We start from the raw sequence: 16,242 nt of genomic DNA, 5'->3' as shown, positions 1-16,242 counted from the left end.
TTTGAGAGAGAGAGAGAGAGAATGCATACACAGACACACAAGCTGGGGGAGGGTCAAACAGAGAGGGAGAGAGAGAGATTCTCAAGCAGACACCACACTGAGTGGGGAGCCTGACTTGGGGCTCAATCCTACAACCCTGAGATCATGATCTGAGCCAAAACCAAGAGTCTGATGCTTAAGTGACTGAGCCACCCAGGTGCCCCAATAATCCACCTTTTAAAGTTTATGGTGCAAGGGGTGCCTGGGTGGCTCAGTTGGTTAAGCATCTGCCTTTGGCTCAGGTCATGATCCCGGGGTCCTGGGATCGAGTCCCACATCGGGCTCCCTGATCAGCAGGGAATCTGCCTCTCCCTCTCCATCTGCTTCTCCCTGCTCCTGCTCATGCTTGCTCTCTCTCTCTCGCTCTCGCTCTCAAATACATAAATAAAAATCTTAAAAAAAAAAAAAGGTTTATGGTGCAAATCAGTGAATCAAGTTTAAGGGGATCATTTAAAGGAAGACTGTAAAGAAAGACTATAAAAAATCATTATGCCTTCAATGGAACATTCTTGGTCAACTTTAAAAAATTTGTGGTCTCAACTTTAAAGGAATAAACCCAATAAAACAAACAAAAATTTCTTGAGGAATCTCCACACTGTTCTCCTGGGTATTTACCCCAAAGATACAGATGTAGTGAAAAAAAGGGCCATCCGTACTCCAATGTTTATAGCAGCAATGGCCACGGTCGCCAAACTGTGGAAAGAACCGAGATGCCCTTCAATGGACGAATGGATAAGGAAGATGTGGTCCATATATACTACAGAGTATTATGCCTCCATCAGAAAGGATGAATACCCAACTTTTGTAGCAACATGGACAGGACTGGAAGAGATTATGCTGAGCGAAATAAGTCAAGCAGAGAGAGTCAATTATCATATGGTTTCACTTATTTGTGGAGCATAACAAATAACACGGAGGACATGGGGAGATGGAGAGGAGATGGGAGTTGAGGGAAATTGGAAGGGGAGGTGAACCACGAAAGACTATGGACTCTGAAAAACAATCTGAGAGTTTTGAAGGGGCGGGGGAGTGGGAGGTTGGGGGAGCCAGGTGGTGGGTATTAAGGAGGGCACATATTGCATGGAGCACTGGGTGTGGTGCAAAAACAATGAATTCTGTTATGCTGAAAAGAAATTTAAGAAAAAAAAAAAAAAAGAGAGGCAGTAATTTGGAAATGTTAGTACACCCAGATTAAAAGGCTGAAAGCCAAAATTAGAACCTGTTGAAATTGCAATCTTCTTGAGCATACTGAGATGAAGGACATATGTAGAGAAATAGTATTAGGCGGGGGTAAAGACAGTACAGAAATTAATAATATTGTATTTTCTCTCTTAGGTAATAAGAATTGAGCTATTGTAGGTAGGAAAATATCCCATAAGAGTTTTATGGGATAAATTATATCCTGCGCAGGGTAGAAGTTTGAAACCATAGAGGAGAAGATCACTACTACCTCAAATATGTATAAATACTATATAACTATTATATAAAATGTGATTTTTATTTCCTCAAACAAACGAACAAAAATTTTATGAATATTTATACCATGCGATAAAAATAGGATTAAAATTTTGAGGGAAAATGTAATGGTTCCGAAGGTTCAGTGGTGCAGTGAAAAGTACAACTTCTTTCCTATGTCCCACAGATGTTACCAGTCCCTTCTATATGAAAAAATGGATTTTTTAACTGAAACAAATCAACAAACACAAAAACATAGCTCAAAATGTTTAAAGGAAAAGTTCACAAGTTCTTGCGCTCAGGAAGAGAAATATGGAGGGAGAAATATAAACACTATGTAATAATATGAAACAAGTAGCAGAAGTTATAAAAGTATACACTTGGGGAATTTGAAGGGATTGAGTTAAATCTCAGGGAAGACAGAATAAGATACTTGACATGTAGGGTGGGAACTGTCTCATATCTGTGCTTAGACAAAGAACTCATCTTAAAATAAAATCCAATCCCTAAGGCAAAAAGAACTCTCCCCTCTTCTGTTAGTGAGTCACAAAGCTGTCTTAAGCTGATTTTGTCTATCAAGACACAGCACTTTTCTCCTGCTATGGGAATTAGCTAGGTATGTTTTATAAATAAAAGTTATTATGATTAGAGGAAAATATCCTCTAAGATCTGTTTTAAATAACAAACTATATCCCTTAACTGTGGAAGTCAAACTCTTGCCTTTCGCTTCCTGGCAATATTATTCAACTAATTTGTTCTCTAACACAGAAATAATGACTTCTGTAAGTGGACTGTCTACTATGGTTACAACCCTGCAGAGAAGGGGAGAGTTTCTAAAGATCTAAGAATAAATATATTAAAATACAACTTTCATTCTTATCCGCAGTATGGAAAAAATGTAATCATCTTCATTATGACTGCCATTATAAACTGAGGTACCATAAAGAGACTTGCTCACAGACAAAAATTTCCAAAGCAATGGACTAGCTGAGTCACAATTCAACTCAAGACTTAATTAAGTTATCTTATATAGTCAGTGAAAGAAAATGATATAATATTATGAAAGTCATCTATTTCTGTAGTCTGTTCAGAGTTTCAAAACAAATTAACATGGTTGCTGACTCTGAAAGTGATTTTCACATACCTTGATTTATCTCTTAAAGCATCTGGATACATTCTTTTTCTGGGATTAAATTAAGTAACATCTATGCATCAATCCAGTCACACTATAGGTCATACTCTAACAATTCCCAGCTAACTTTATGTTATAATGTTAGCTTTTCCTAGAGTGGACTAGTCAATTGAACTATAACATTCCCTAGGGCTTCATGCCATTTCCTAAGTTTAAAATTGAAACACCAGTTGAAGAAACATAGGTACAACTTAACAGCCTATATAACTTAATTACAAATACATTAAGCTACATGCACTAGCTTTAGAACAAAAAGAGTTAGAAAAAAAACTCTGTAAAATCAAATGAGATTTTTACTGCTGAAAAGGTCTACAAAATACTCTTTATGATGAGATAACTTAGGGCCCCAAAGAAGCTTCCTGTAACAAGACACAAGGCAATTAAGCAAAGCTGGGGGGAAGGGAACAGGGACTTCAAAATATTCAATTTCACAAATCAATAGTCTCCACCATCTCAAAAATATCTAAATAAAAATTTGACTAAATCTCCAAATGATAGACAAATTTAAGAATCACTCACTTTACTAACAATATTACTGGAAATAAATGACTACATTAGAAAGAGTCTTATATACCAATAAAAACAGTTAACAATTATTGAGTCCTTACTGTGTCTCAGACTCTATATTGTCTTTTACATGTATTATTAATTAATTCTCACAATCCCCCATGAGATATTACTATTATTCCCCACTGTATAAATAAGAAACATGAGGCACAGAGAGGTTAAATTACTTGCCAGAAGTCACCAAATGAACAGGAAGAAGCAGGACATGAGCCCACACAGTGATCTCAACTGTAGTCCCTAACTCTCCTCTCTCACCTCCCAGCTTTTAACCACTCTGCAAACTGCCTTTTTAATTTTAACCCAACTCCTCATTTTGTAGATGAGGAAACTGTGTCCCCCAAGGAAGAGAGAAAATTCATTCCAAGGCTCAAAACTTTTTTTTTTTTTATTTAAGTAATCTGCCTACCCAAAGTGTGGCTTGAACTCACAACCCCAAATCAAGAGTCACATGCTCTACCAACTGAGCCACCCAGGTGCCCCAGGGCTTGAAACTATTTAATAGCAATACTAGTACGAGGACTCAGGTTTCCTATTTATTTTATGCTTTCCTATTTTACACTGGGCTTTTCCTATTTCTCTGTCATTTTTCCCATTTTACAATGGGCTTTCTCCTATATTTGGTCTTTTTAAAAAATAATTTGTTCTTCTGAATATAACGTACTTATGTTGCAGGTAGGAGAGTTCAATAAAGTATGGAGGAAAATTAAATTCACTCCTCCCAGCTTCCAAAAATAACCACTACAACAGATTAACATATTTCTTTATATACAATGTAAGACCAACACTCTGCCTCCCTGGCTCATACTTTCAAAGAAGTTTAGATATATACTTTATATACAGTTGTATATGTAACTGTCTTTTTCACTTACATCATTATTTTTCATGGTATTAAATATTTTTTGAAAATATGACTAAAAACCAAATGACATTTCATAAATTTCATTAATTTGGACTATATATGGTAAATTCCTGCAATTAATTTCTGTAATGAAACTGTTACACCTATATCTTTATGCAACATCTCTGATAATGTTCTTAGATTAAGTCCCTAGAAATGACATTACTAAAGTTTAAAGGGTATGACAATATCTAACATGCACGTGGTTAACACTATTGCCAAATTCACTAAGTCCTTTGCAGATATTTGCTTGTTTAATCCTTGCAAAAGCAAGAGAGAGCAAGAGGCCCAATAAGAGAGGGAATGAATGTCCAGAGAGAACAAGTGACTTGCCCAAGGTCATGCAGCTAGAAAGTGACAGCCAGGATTCACACCCAGGTAGTCAGGTTCCAGGACCCAAACTCTTAATTATTATGCTGGCCTATTTTAATTCTACTCTTTTTCAACATAATGAAGTCTCCTAGAAGTTTACTACAAATGTACAAAAACCCTCTGAGAAACCTGTAGTTCTAGGTAAGCATCCCAGGAGATGCTAAAATCTGAAACCCGCTATTCTTATCTAGACCTTTTATTCTATTCTATTCTATCATATTCTATTTTTTTTAAGATTATTTATTTATTTATTTGCACAGACAGAGTGAGATCACAAGCAGGCAGAGAGGCAAGCAGAGAGAGAGGAGGGAGCAGACTCCCCGCCGAGCAGAGAGCCCGATGTGGGGCTTGATTCCAGGACCCTGAGACCATGACCTGAGCTGAAGGCAGAGGCTTAACCCATTGAGCCATCCAGGAGCCCCATATTCTATTCTAAAGTAGGCTCTGTGCCCAGAGTCCGACATGGTGCTTGAATTCATGACGCTGAGATCAAGACCTGAGCTGAGATCAAGAGTTAGACACTTAACCAAGTGAGCCACCCAGGAGCCCCTCATCTAAAATATTTTAAATTTTAAAATTTTTTAAAAGACTATTTAATAAACCCCCCTGTCATAAAACCTGATTCAACTGATCAGGTTTTATGATCAGATGTTTTACTGATGTTCTGAATATGGATGAAAGAGCCAAGTACTTAAGAGTACTTAAAAATGATTAAAATAATCATGACCTTGGATTAGGCAATAGCATCGTAGATATGACATCAAAAGCACAAATGACAATATAAATGAAGAATTTTAAGAATTTTAAGATCATTAAAAATTACTTCAAATATAAAAATAAGTTAAACTTCATCAAAATTAAAAACTTCTGTGTTATAAAAGACAACGTGAGGACAAATATTACATTATTCCACTTACATGAGGCACCTAGAATAGGCAAATTCATAGAGCTACAAAGTAGAAACAGCAATTATCAGGGGCTGGGGGAGATGAAGAAGGGGAGATATTGTTTAATAGGTACAGAGTTTCTATCTGGGATGACGGAAAAATTCTGGAAATGAATAAAGGTGATGGTTGCACAACACTGTGAATGTATTTAATTCTACTGAATTCTGAACTGTACACTAAAATGCTAAAAAAATAGTAAATTTTATGTAATATATATTTTACTGTAAAAACGAAAAAGGGCACAGCTAAACAATCTATAGAATGGGAAAAATATTTGCAAATCACTCCACTAAAAGGGAATTATATCTAGAATATACAACTTAGCAACAAAAAGAAAACAACCTAATTTTTTAAGTGGGAAAGGATATGAACATTTCTCCAAAAAAAAAAACCAAAAAAACAAATAGTAATACATGAAAAGATGCACGCAACATCATTAGTATTAGGGATATGCAAATCAAAATCACAGTGAGCTATCACTTCACACTACATGGCTATAATAAAAAAGACCATAAAAAATGTTGACTACTTTGAGAAACTGAACCTTTATACACTGCTGATGGAAATGTAAAACAGTGCAGCTGCTTTGGAAAACAGTTTGGTGATTTCTTAAAACATTAAATATGGAGTTACAATATGACCCAGCAATTCTATTCCTAGATATATAACCAAGAGAACTAAAAACATATGTCCCCACAAAACCTTGTACATGTAAGTTCACAGTGGTATTACTCATAATAACCAAAAAAAGAAACAACCCAATGTCCATCAACTGAGTATAGAGTCAATGTGATAAATGAAATGTGGTATGTCCCTACAATGGAATATTATTTGACACAAAAGGTACAGAGTATGGATGGATGCACACTATAACATGGATGAACCCTGAAAACACTATGCTGAAAGAAGCCAGATATGCAAGTCCACATTATATGATTCCATTTACATAAAGTATGTCCCAGATAGGCAAATCTATAGAGGCAGAAAGTAGATTAATGGTTGCCATTGGCTGGGAGAGGAGGAAATGAAGAGTGATTGCTAAATGGGTACAGAGTTTCTTTGGAGGGCAATAAAAATGTTCTGGAAATAAATAGTGGTAACAGCTGTATACTATAAGCCACTAAAGTGTACACTTTAAAAAATAAAAATTAAAATATGGTTACAAAATTCATGATAAATAAATAAATTTTGAAATAAAGTTCTTAGAAGTGGTCTTTTAAGACGATAAATATTTGAATTTTGAGAGAATTGGTAGGGAAATTGAAAGAATAAAGACAAAGTCTGTATGGGAACCACGACAACAGAAATAAAGATAGAAATATACAAACTACAAAAAACTAAGAACTACATAAGTACAAAGTCATGCAAACAAAAGTTATAAAAGTTCCATTAAAAATCAAATTGAGGGAGGTGCCTGGGTGTCACAATCATTAAGTGTCTTGACTCTTAGTTTTGGCTCAGGTCATATCTCAGGGTCCTGAGACTGAGCCTTGAGTCGGGCTCCACACTTAGCACTGAGATTCTCTTTCCCTCTCCTTTTGCCCCTCCCTCTCTCTCTCTCTCTCTCTCACATAAATAAATAAATCTTTAAAAAAAAATCACACTGAGGAAAATGGAAAAGTGAGTTTCAGAGTAGAGAGAAAATAAAACAAAACAAAAAAATAACCACCAAAACAAAATCATTCAATGACTCACCTAAGCAGTTTCCTGATGACTTTCAAAAGTAATAAGGTTTACCTGGTAGTATAGAGGAGGTCAAGAAGATACATATATGATATAAATTTATAAAATTAAAGAATGTATGTGTAGATTTCACCAAATGCAGAGCACTAGTAATTGAAGACAAAATTCAAATTAAAACAGAATACTCTGGGGCCATATGATAACATTGCTCTCACACAGCAAATTTATAGGACAAGATAAACTGAACGATATTGAATTCCCTGTCAGTAAACCAGATGCACTCCCATTTGTCCTAAATAAACTGAGTTTATTTATGGTATCTGCATATTAGAATGTCAGTTTCATGGAGACAGGGACTTTTTTTTTTTTTTTTTTTTTTTTTTTTAAAGATTTTATTTATTTATTTGACAGAGAGAGAGATCACAAGTAGGCAGAGAGGCAGGCAGAGAGAGAGGAGGAAGCAGGCTCCCTGCAGGGCAGAGAGCCCGATGCGGGGCTCGATCCCAGGACCCCGAGATCATGACCCGAGCCGAAGGCAGCGGCTTAATCCACTGAGCCACCCAGGCGCCCCAGGGACTTTGTTTTGTTTAGTATAGTGCTCAGCATATAGGAAGTGCTCAATAATGATGGCTGAATGAATCAACAGGACTTTTAAATCTGTAGAATACTATGCATATTGTTTTAGGAATTCACATCTAGATTAGAGAATTCTACACATCTAGAAATGGAATTATAATGGATGAAAAGTCAGAGATACATGAGATGTAAAACAGTTTCAGGGAAGGAAAGAATTTCTCTTTAAATATCACAATGGAGGCAGATAGGAACTCTATATAACTTGCTTGCTGTTAAATGTTTGTTTTTTTGTCGTTGTTAAATATTTAAACAGTCATAAATTTCCTTTATTTTTTACATCATCAGTATGATGGAAAATATACATGGCTCCATAGACTTCTAAACAATTAACTAAATAGTTAATTAATAACTAATAATTAATAACTATAGTTAATTAATAGTTAAATGGTAAAAATAACAATAGAATATTTTCATCACAGTCAAGTTAAAGAAACACATGATACAGAAAATAAAACCCTCTAAAGACAAAATATACGATCTAAGTAAAATCAAACACAAAAAAATCAGTATCTACAAGATCTAAGAAAAAAATATAAACCCTAACTGTTAAAACCTATTCAATACTAGCTAAACCTAGATCATTGAGCAGAGAAGTAAGACAAAGCTCCCCACCTTAAAAGAATTCAATTCAAGATAATAGACAAGAAGAAAACTACAACAATAAAGTCCTAAGAGATGAGGACAATTTCTAACAATGACCAATTCAGCTATTTTACTTACAAGTTTACATGGAGAATAAAATAAGCCACATTCTATGTAAATTAGCATTAATGTCTTATAGCAAGTTTCTAGGTTTGTCAAATAAATACTAAAATCAATACCTACAAAAGGTATTTTATATAAAAATATCACTAGCAAGTTGCATTTAAATATTTAATTAATACAATTATAACAAATTTCATTTCTTAAAGTACTCCACAGTTAAAATTACAAATACCACTAGTTTACTTTGCTTTTCTTTTTAAAACAAGATACCTACAGGCAATAGATGTGTAATTAAAGCTGTAGTTCATGTTCAAACAATTCCCTCTGAACACACAAAAAGATAATCCACTACAAAGTCCTGTTATACTTCTTACATTTGAATACTACTTTGGATTTATCTCAATTAAGTACTTTTATTTACAATCTAAAGTATCAAGCAAAATTTGAGATAAAATGTCTCTATGGAGTTTAAACTCTAAGTTTAGTAAAGAATGAAAATTGGTTCAAGTATGAGATTATCTCCATTACTAACTAAAATTACAATTTTGGGGTACTTAATTAATCTGAGTAAATTTAAATGCTATGCCACAAAACTTAAGCAGTATTTGGAGTTTCCTATTGATACAGGAGTTCATTTCATGGTTCTCTGAAAATATTGAAATGAAATTTTAAATAGCCGTAACTTAGGAAATCAGTCATACCTTGACTTTCATTTAGCTCTCAAACTGTTTTTCAAGACACTGAGAATTTATCTTACTAGCAGAGCCGAGTTTACAACAAGGAAGTGACAGTGCAGATTCTGGGTTTTGACATACATACTCTACAAGAGAAAACATTGTGCAAGTAAAAGAGTACTAAGGTTTAGAACTGCAACACATGCTAAATAAAATGGTGCATTTTTTTTTTTTTTTAAGTAAGATTGCTGCTATATACTTGCACTGGACCAAAACTCACCAAAAAAGCCATTCTTCCAAAGTCGTTTTTCCTACCTCCCCACTCAAAATAACTTTTTCTACCGTAGAACTCTTATAAAATGTATTTTTAAAATATATTTTAGGGGGCACCTGGGTGGCTCAGTGGGTTAAGCCTCTGCCTTCGGCTCAGGGGATGATCCCAGAGTCCTGGGATCGAGCCCCATGTTGGGCTCTCTGCTCAGCGGGGAGCCTGCTTCCCCCTCTCTCTGTCTCTGCCTGCCTCTCTGCCTACTTGTGATCTCTCTCTATCAAATAAATAAATAAAGTCTTTAAATATATATATATATATATATTAGTACATCTTTATTATCTTTACATTCATGGATAAAACTCTATATTTCATTTGACCCTTCTGCTCCAAAGTAACTTAATTATGTTTTTCTATTAAATTTAGAATGAATCTTAAATATTTCTCCTGTATTCAAAATTAGCTACTTAATTTCTAACTACCTAGTTTCTAAAAACATTTCCACATACATGACCTCATTTTATATAGCATAAATTCAGAGCAATTATTAGTCTTACATGTTTAATTAATAATTGCTTGATATCTTCATTTTTACTGAATGTTAAAACTACGTTTTAAGTTACATATTGGGAGACCTGAGTGGCTCAGTTGGTTAAACAATCAACTCTTGATTTCAGCTCACGTCATGATTTTCATGATTGTCACATTGGGCATGGAGCCTGCTTAAGATTCTCTCTCTTTGCCCCTCCCTGGTCTCCCTCTCTCTCAAAAATAAATAAATAAATAAATAAATAAAAGTTCTTTCTCTCTCCCTCTCCTTCTCTCTCTCCCGCACATACTTGTCACACTAGCACTCTCTCTCTCTCTGCCTTCGGCTCAGGTCATGATCTCGGGGTCCTGGGATCGAGCCCCACATCGGGCTCTCTGCTCCGCAGGGAGCCTGCTTCCTCCTCTCTCTCTGCCTGCCTCTCTGCCTACTTGTGATCTCTCTCTCTGTCAAATAAATAAATAAAATCTTAAAAAAAAAAAACTAAATAATAAAAGTTACATATTCAGCACCTACCACAAAAACAAGAATGCAAAATTTAAAAACTATTATAAAATTATGTGAATAGAAAATAAGTGACCAGGGGCATCAGGGTGGCTCAGCTGGTTGAGTGTACAACTCTTGGTTTCGGCTCCCGTCATAATCTCAGGTTTGTAAGATCAAGCCCCACGTCAGGCTCCACACTCAGTGGGGAGTCTGCTTGAGATTCTCTCCCTCTCCCTCTCCCTCTGCCCCTTTCTCTGCATGTGTGCACTCTCTCTAAATAAATAAATAATTAAAAAAGAAAAAAAGAAAAGAAGTGACCAAATTAACATAAAATTAGGTAATAGAATTTGAAAATTCATAAAATATATCTCTCACTGCAAAAATATCCAAATTTCATCAGTGTTCCATTTTTTAAAATCTTGGTTTATAAGTTCCTATAACCATTCTTTAATAGTTAAGTATTCATCAGGGTAGATACAAAAACATTTAACACTTTTGTTGAATATTATAGGTTTTATGCTAAAAATTTAATTTTGGCCAAATATAAAGTAACTATCAATTATCCCCAGATTAAGCAGTCCTCAAAGAGTCTCTCATTTATATACTTTGGACACAGTAAGAGCTGGATATATATCCAGCTACACACACATGCACACTTTGCAGAAAGACTTTTTTTGTACCAAGAGAAACAGAAAGATAAATTCCTAGCTTTAAAAATTCAGAATATCAAAAAAGTAGAGAATATCATCTATGCTACTGAATTTCTAATGTGTGGAATTATAACATTTTAACATTCTGATACATTTTTGACATCTGTGATTCACGTTCCTTTTGCACAAATTATATTTAACTCGATAAGATCTCAACTTACATTTAAGTCTATTGAAAAATTATCTGGATAGGGAATGCCTAACTTATAAGGCTTTTCTTATACCACATCACGTGCCCCATCCAAGTAGAGAACCAACATAGTCTCTATGGAATTAGCAACAAGTAAAACTGCAGGGAAAAAAATTATCATCACAGCATTCTGGAAATGCTCTTACTACCCTCTGCATCCACTTATTCAAGCACTTTGAGAGCTGTAACACTCACAAATTTACAGCCCTTTACCCATTTCTAGTAAGCTTCCATACTCACTATTCTGGTGAATAGCCCAGTTTTTACTACTTTGCCTTCTTATAAAGTAATATTTGAGTGCTGTTAACAATAATCTTCTCAAAAACTCTCCCCTGCCTCGTTCCTCACAAATCCAGTCTTTCCTGGTCTTCCTACTTCTCTGGCTGTTCTTCCAACTCTGTTTTCTTTTTCCCCACCAACTGTTCAAATGTTGATCATCCCCAAGGTTCTTTTCTAGACTCTACTGTTCTAGAAATGCACATACCGCCCTGGGAGTATATTTCCTACAGCCTTGACTACTTCAGTTGATGACTCCCAATCTGTCTCCCTCCATGCAGATGATTTTTTTTTTTTTTTTTTTTTTTTTTTTGCATTCCAGTCTGTTTCCAACTGCCGTTTCTACTAAATCACTCTACCAGGTCTCCTTGACTCTAGGTACAGTTCCAATGTCTTCCACGTTATCATTGAGACTGGTCCTCTAAAACAAAAGATCTAACCATGGTGATTCTTTTAAAAATCGTTTGGAACTCCTCAACACCAGTTCTAAAGTAAAAAGCAGTAGGACATTAAAATCCTTCATGATTTGGGGCACTTGGGTAGCTCAGTTAAGCATCTGACTCTTGGTTTCAGCTCAGGTCATGATCTCGGGGTTGTTTACTCTACTTAAGGTGACAGGGGAATGTTTAATCACTTTAGAAAAATTTCCATCCAAAAATGATTTGGTTATAAAAGGTCTACTCTTTCAACTCATCAGAAAAACCTATTTTCTAAACTGACTTATTCCCACAGGGTATCAGGAAAAAATGGCATAATTTCAATTAGTATAATCCTTAATTTATTACAATTTATTTGAGTTATAAATTTGATTTAGGTTGATATATACCTCAAATTCCCCCAAATCAACTAAACAAATATAGTTAGCATTTTATTCTATACTGGAGTACATGTATTAAAAACCATGTACAGTGGCACCTGGGTTAAGCATCTGACTCTTGGTTTCAGCTCAGGTCATGATCTCCTGGTCTTGAGATTTAGGGCTCCACGCTCAGGGTGGAGTCAGCTTGAAAGTCTCTCTCCCTCTGCCACTCCCCCTGCTCTGTCTCTTTCTCAAAAAAAAACAAAAACAAAAAACAAATAAACAAACAAACAAAAACCCACAGTGATAGGAATAGAAATTTTAACATTAAGTTGATACTACAGAGAGGCACCTGGGTGGCTCAGTCAGTTAAACTTCTGCCTTCAGCTCACGTCATGATCCCAAGTCTTGGAATCAAGCCCTAGTGTCCAGCTCCCTGCTCAGCGGAGGAGTCTGCTTTTCCCTCTGCCCCTCCCCTGATTATGTTTTTTTTCCTCTCTCTCTCTCTCAAATAAATAAAATCTCAAAAAAAAACTGATACTACAGGGCGCCTGGGTGGCTCAGTGGGTTAAGCCGCTGCCTTCGGCTCAGGTCATGATCTCAGGGTCCTGGGATCGAGTCCCGCATCGGGCTCTCTGCTCGGCGGTGAGCCTGCTTTCCTCTCTCTCTCTCTGCCTGCCTCTCTGTCTACTTGTGATCTCTCTCTGTCAAATAAATAAATTAAAAAAAAAAAAACTGATACTACAGAGTCTCAATCTTTGTAATTTTCCTAAACATTGGTACTATTTTTACTTTAAAGAATCTAGAACTATGTAACAGCAATTCAAATGAGTTACACACTCATTTTACAAGTAAACTTCACAATAACATTATATAGGCAATTTATAAACATCATTAACCAAAAGTCACACAGGATCTTTTGTATATGGTTTCTTTTTTCTTTCTTTCTTTTTTTTAAGTAGGGGCTTTTGCTGTTATCAGCAGTCTTCAAAGGAAAATAAATGCCAATGACAAAAATTGTCACCTTATTCCACATAATACTGAAGTACATGATTAAGTTAATGTATTTTTGCTTCTCAATACTACATCAAAATAGCAGAGTCATGCAGTCAACATGATCTTCATAGACATTAACAATTTATAGATTTTTTAAAATATGAATAATTTATAAGTATTAAATCATAATCTCTGGGGGACTGGGCCAACCATCAGTGTCTTTTAAAAGCTCCAGATGATTCTAATATGTAGCTGAGGTTACGTATTTCGTATATTTTCTTTCAATGTCCCTAAAAAAAATTAAGTAACAACTTTTTTCTTTCAATTTAATTCTGGACCTGATTTTAAGGAAGTAGCTTTAAACATTTCCTTAAAATGGTATAGATTTATACTCTTAATCTCTATTTCAACTTCTGGGGATTTTGATTTAAACAGTAATTTTTATCACGCTTATCAAATGTGTCTTAGCAAGTGAAGCTTTAAAAAGGAAAAAGGGAGACTTTGGCCATTTAAACACTAACTTTTCCTATTTTTTGCTTTAAATTAAATGATGTCAGATAGCTCAAAGTCACAGTACAAAAGTACTTTTTTAAATTACAAAACTGTTTAAATATAAGGTCTTATTATTAACAAAAAGCTTTATCATTAAGAGAAAAGATCTGCCAGGCAGCTGGTAGTATCAGTTGGAAGAGCATGGGACTGTTGATCTCAGGGTCAAGAGTTCAAGCCCCACATTGATACAGAGATTACTATGTAAATAAATAATTTAAAAGAAAGAAAGAAAAAAGTTCTGCTATAGATGTACAACATCCAAAAAAGGCAGAAAATAAAAAAGAATTGAAGTAACATTGGAAAAGGAGGAACTCTGAAAAGATTTTAGAAATTTAACTGAAAAAGTCCTCTTTGAACATAACCCCTTATTGATAGTATTAGTATATTAATACTAGATAGTATTCCCAAATTTCTCTATTTCAAGAGATACAAGACAAAGTCTCCTGAAAATGGAAATATTCTATAACCAACAAATAAATAAATATGAGTCTCAAAAGGACATAAACCTGAATCTACCTAAAAGAGCTATGCTGAATACACTTTCTTTTTAAATTAATAAGTTAATGTTCATTTAGAATAGGAGGTATAGTTTCAAGGTTCCGGAAGCACGAAAAAGGTCTTTCTGTATCCTTATCTCATAGTGATGCAGTTTCTACTCTACCCACTCCCAGATAACCAGGTTACTAACTCCTTATATAACCTTCCTGATTTCTTCATGTATAAATAAGTAACAAATACAAATTATTTTCCCTCTTTTGCATAAAAGGTAGATTATTGTATATATTGTGCTATACCTTATTTGTTTTGTTACCTGACAATATATCTCACCCTTTTTATAGACTTTTCAATGAAGCAGAATCTCAAAAATCTTAAATCTCAAAAATCTTAAAATCCCCTTATGATCATCACCAAAAAGACACATTTTGTACCTGCAATAGGAAATCTCTGGAATTTAAAAAATCTTAACTGATACGTTTATTATAAAGAGTTTATTGAAGCATGGAATGCCCACAAAGAAGTGAACTAATCAAAGGAATATAGCTTTGTAAATCACCACTGAGTGAACACACCGGTAAAACTATGTCAAGATACCCATGTCAAGATACCCATGTCAAGATACAAAACATTAATAACACATCATCTATCTGATTTTTTAATATTTTAAGATCTCTTAGTATCTAGGACATATGTTAGAAAAAAACTAATAATACTGACTGCCTAAACTTCCATTTGGTATATAGTTTAGGGGATTATGTTCTTACATTCATTTTCAGTTTGTTTGACCTGTTATTTTTCTTTTAAAATTTTAATGAAGTATCATATATACAAAAATAAACAGGGGGGGCGCCTGGGTGGCTCAGTCGTTAAACGTCTGCCTTCAGCTCAGGTCATGATCCCAGCATCCTGGGATCGAGCCCCAGTAGCCCCACATTGGGCTCCCTGCTCCACAGGAAGCCTGCTTTTTCCTCTCCCACTTTCCCTGCTTCTATTCCTCTCTCACTGTCTCTCTCTGTGAAATAAATAAATAAAATCTTAAAAAAAAATAAATAGAAACATAGGAATAAGAACTAAAGAATATTAAAATAAGCTTCTAAGTACCTAGCAGCCAGTCTGGGAAGACCCCTACCCCCATCATAAGGGTAAGTAGTATGGCTTCATGGTTAAGAGTACAGACCTTGGAGCCAGACTGCCTCAGTTTGATTACAGAATTTACCTCTTACTAGCAGAGTGATCTAGAGTAGTTAAGATTTTCTTCACTTATTTATAAGCTCCTTTATTCATAAATGAGAACAATAATAGTGCCTGCTTCATAGCAGGTACTCATTTAATTATGAGAATTAAATAAATATATATTTGTAAAGTATTTAAAACACTTTCCGGCATATATTATGTAAAATTTAGCTATTTTTGTATTCACTCTCTGCTTCCCTCTCAGAGAAATACTTTATTATTCTATTACTATGCATGAAGTAACACACATATATGAATAAGTATCATGATTTCTAAGTTTTATATTAACTGGCATCATAACTGAAGTACTCCTTTGCAACTTGCTTTTTTCATTCAACATTTGGGAGATTCATCTGCATTGATATTCATAGCTGTTGTTTATTCATGTTCATTCCTGTACTGTATTCCATGGTATAAATTAACAGAAGTATTTATTTATATATTCCTGTTGAAGGATGTTTAGATTACTTGCAGTTTTTTGGCATTATGGAAAGTACTACTAAAAACTGCTTGAACATG

At 34.7% G+C, this 16,242-nt stretch overlaps 1 protein-coding gene across 33 annotated transcripts in view; it reads right to left on the bottom strand.

Annotated features, from left to right (window-relative positions):
- LOC123932319 (sarcolemma associated protein) overlaps window positions 1–16,242 on the bottom strand; it is a 149,790-nt gene that overhangs the window by 113,846 nt on the left and 19,702 nt on the right. The window lies entirely within an intron of this gene.

The sequence above is a fragment of the Meles meles genome, chromosome 20 (genome assembly GCF_922984935.1).
Source record: "Meles meles chromosome 20, mMelMel3.1 paternal haplotype, whole genome shotgun sequence".
Lineage (NCBI taxonomy): Eukaryota > Metazoa > Chordata > Mammalia > Carnivora > Mustelidae > Meles > Meles meles.
The sequence above is the reverse complement of the archived record's forward strand: the minus strand, read 5'-3'. Positions and strand labels throughout refer to the sequence as shown.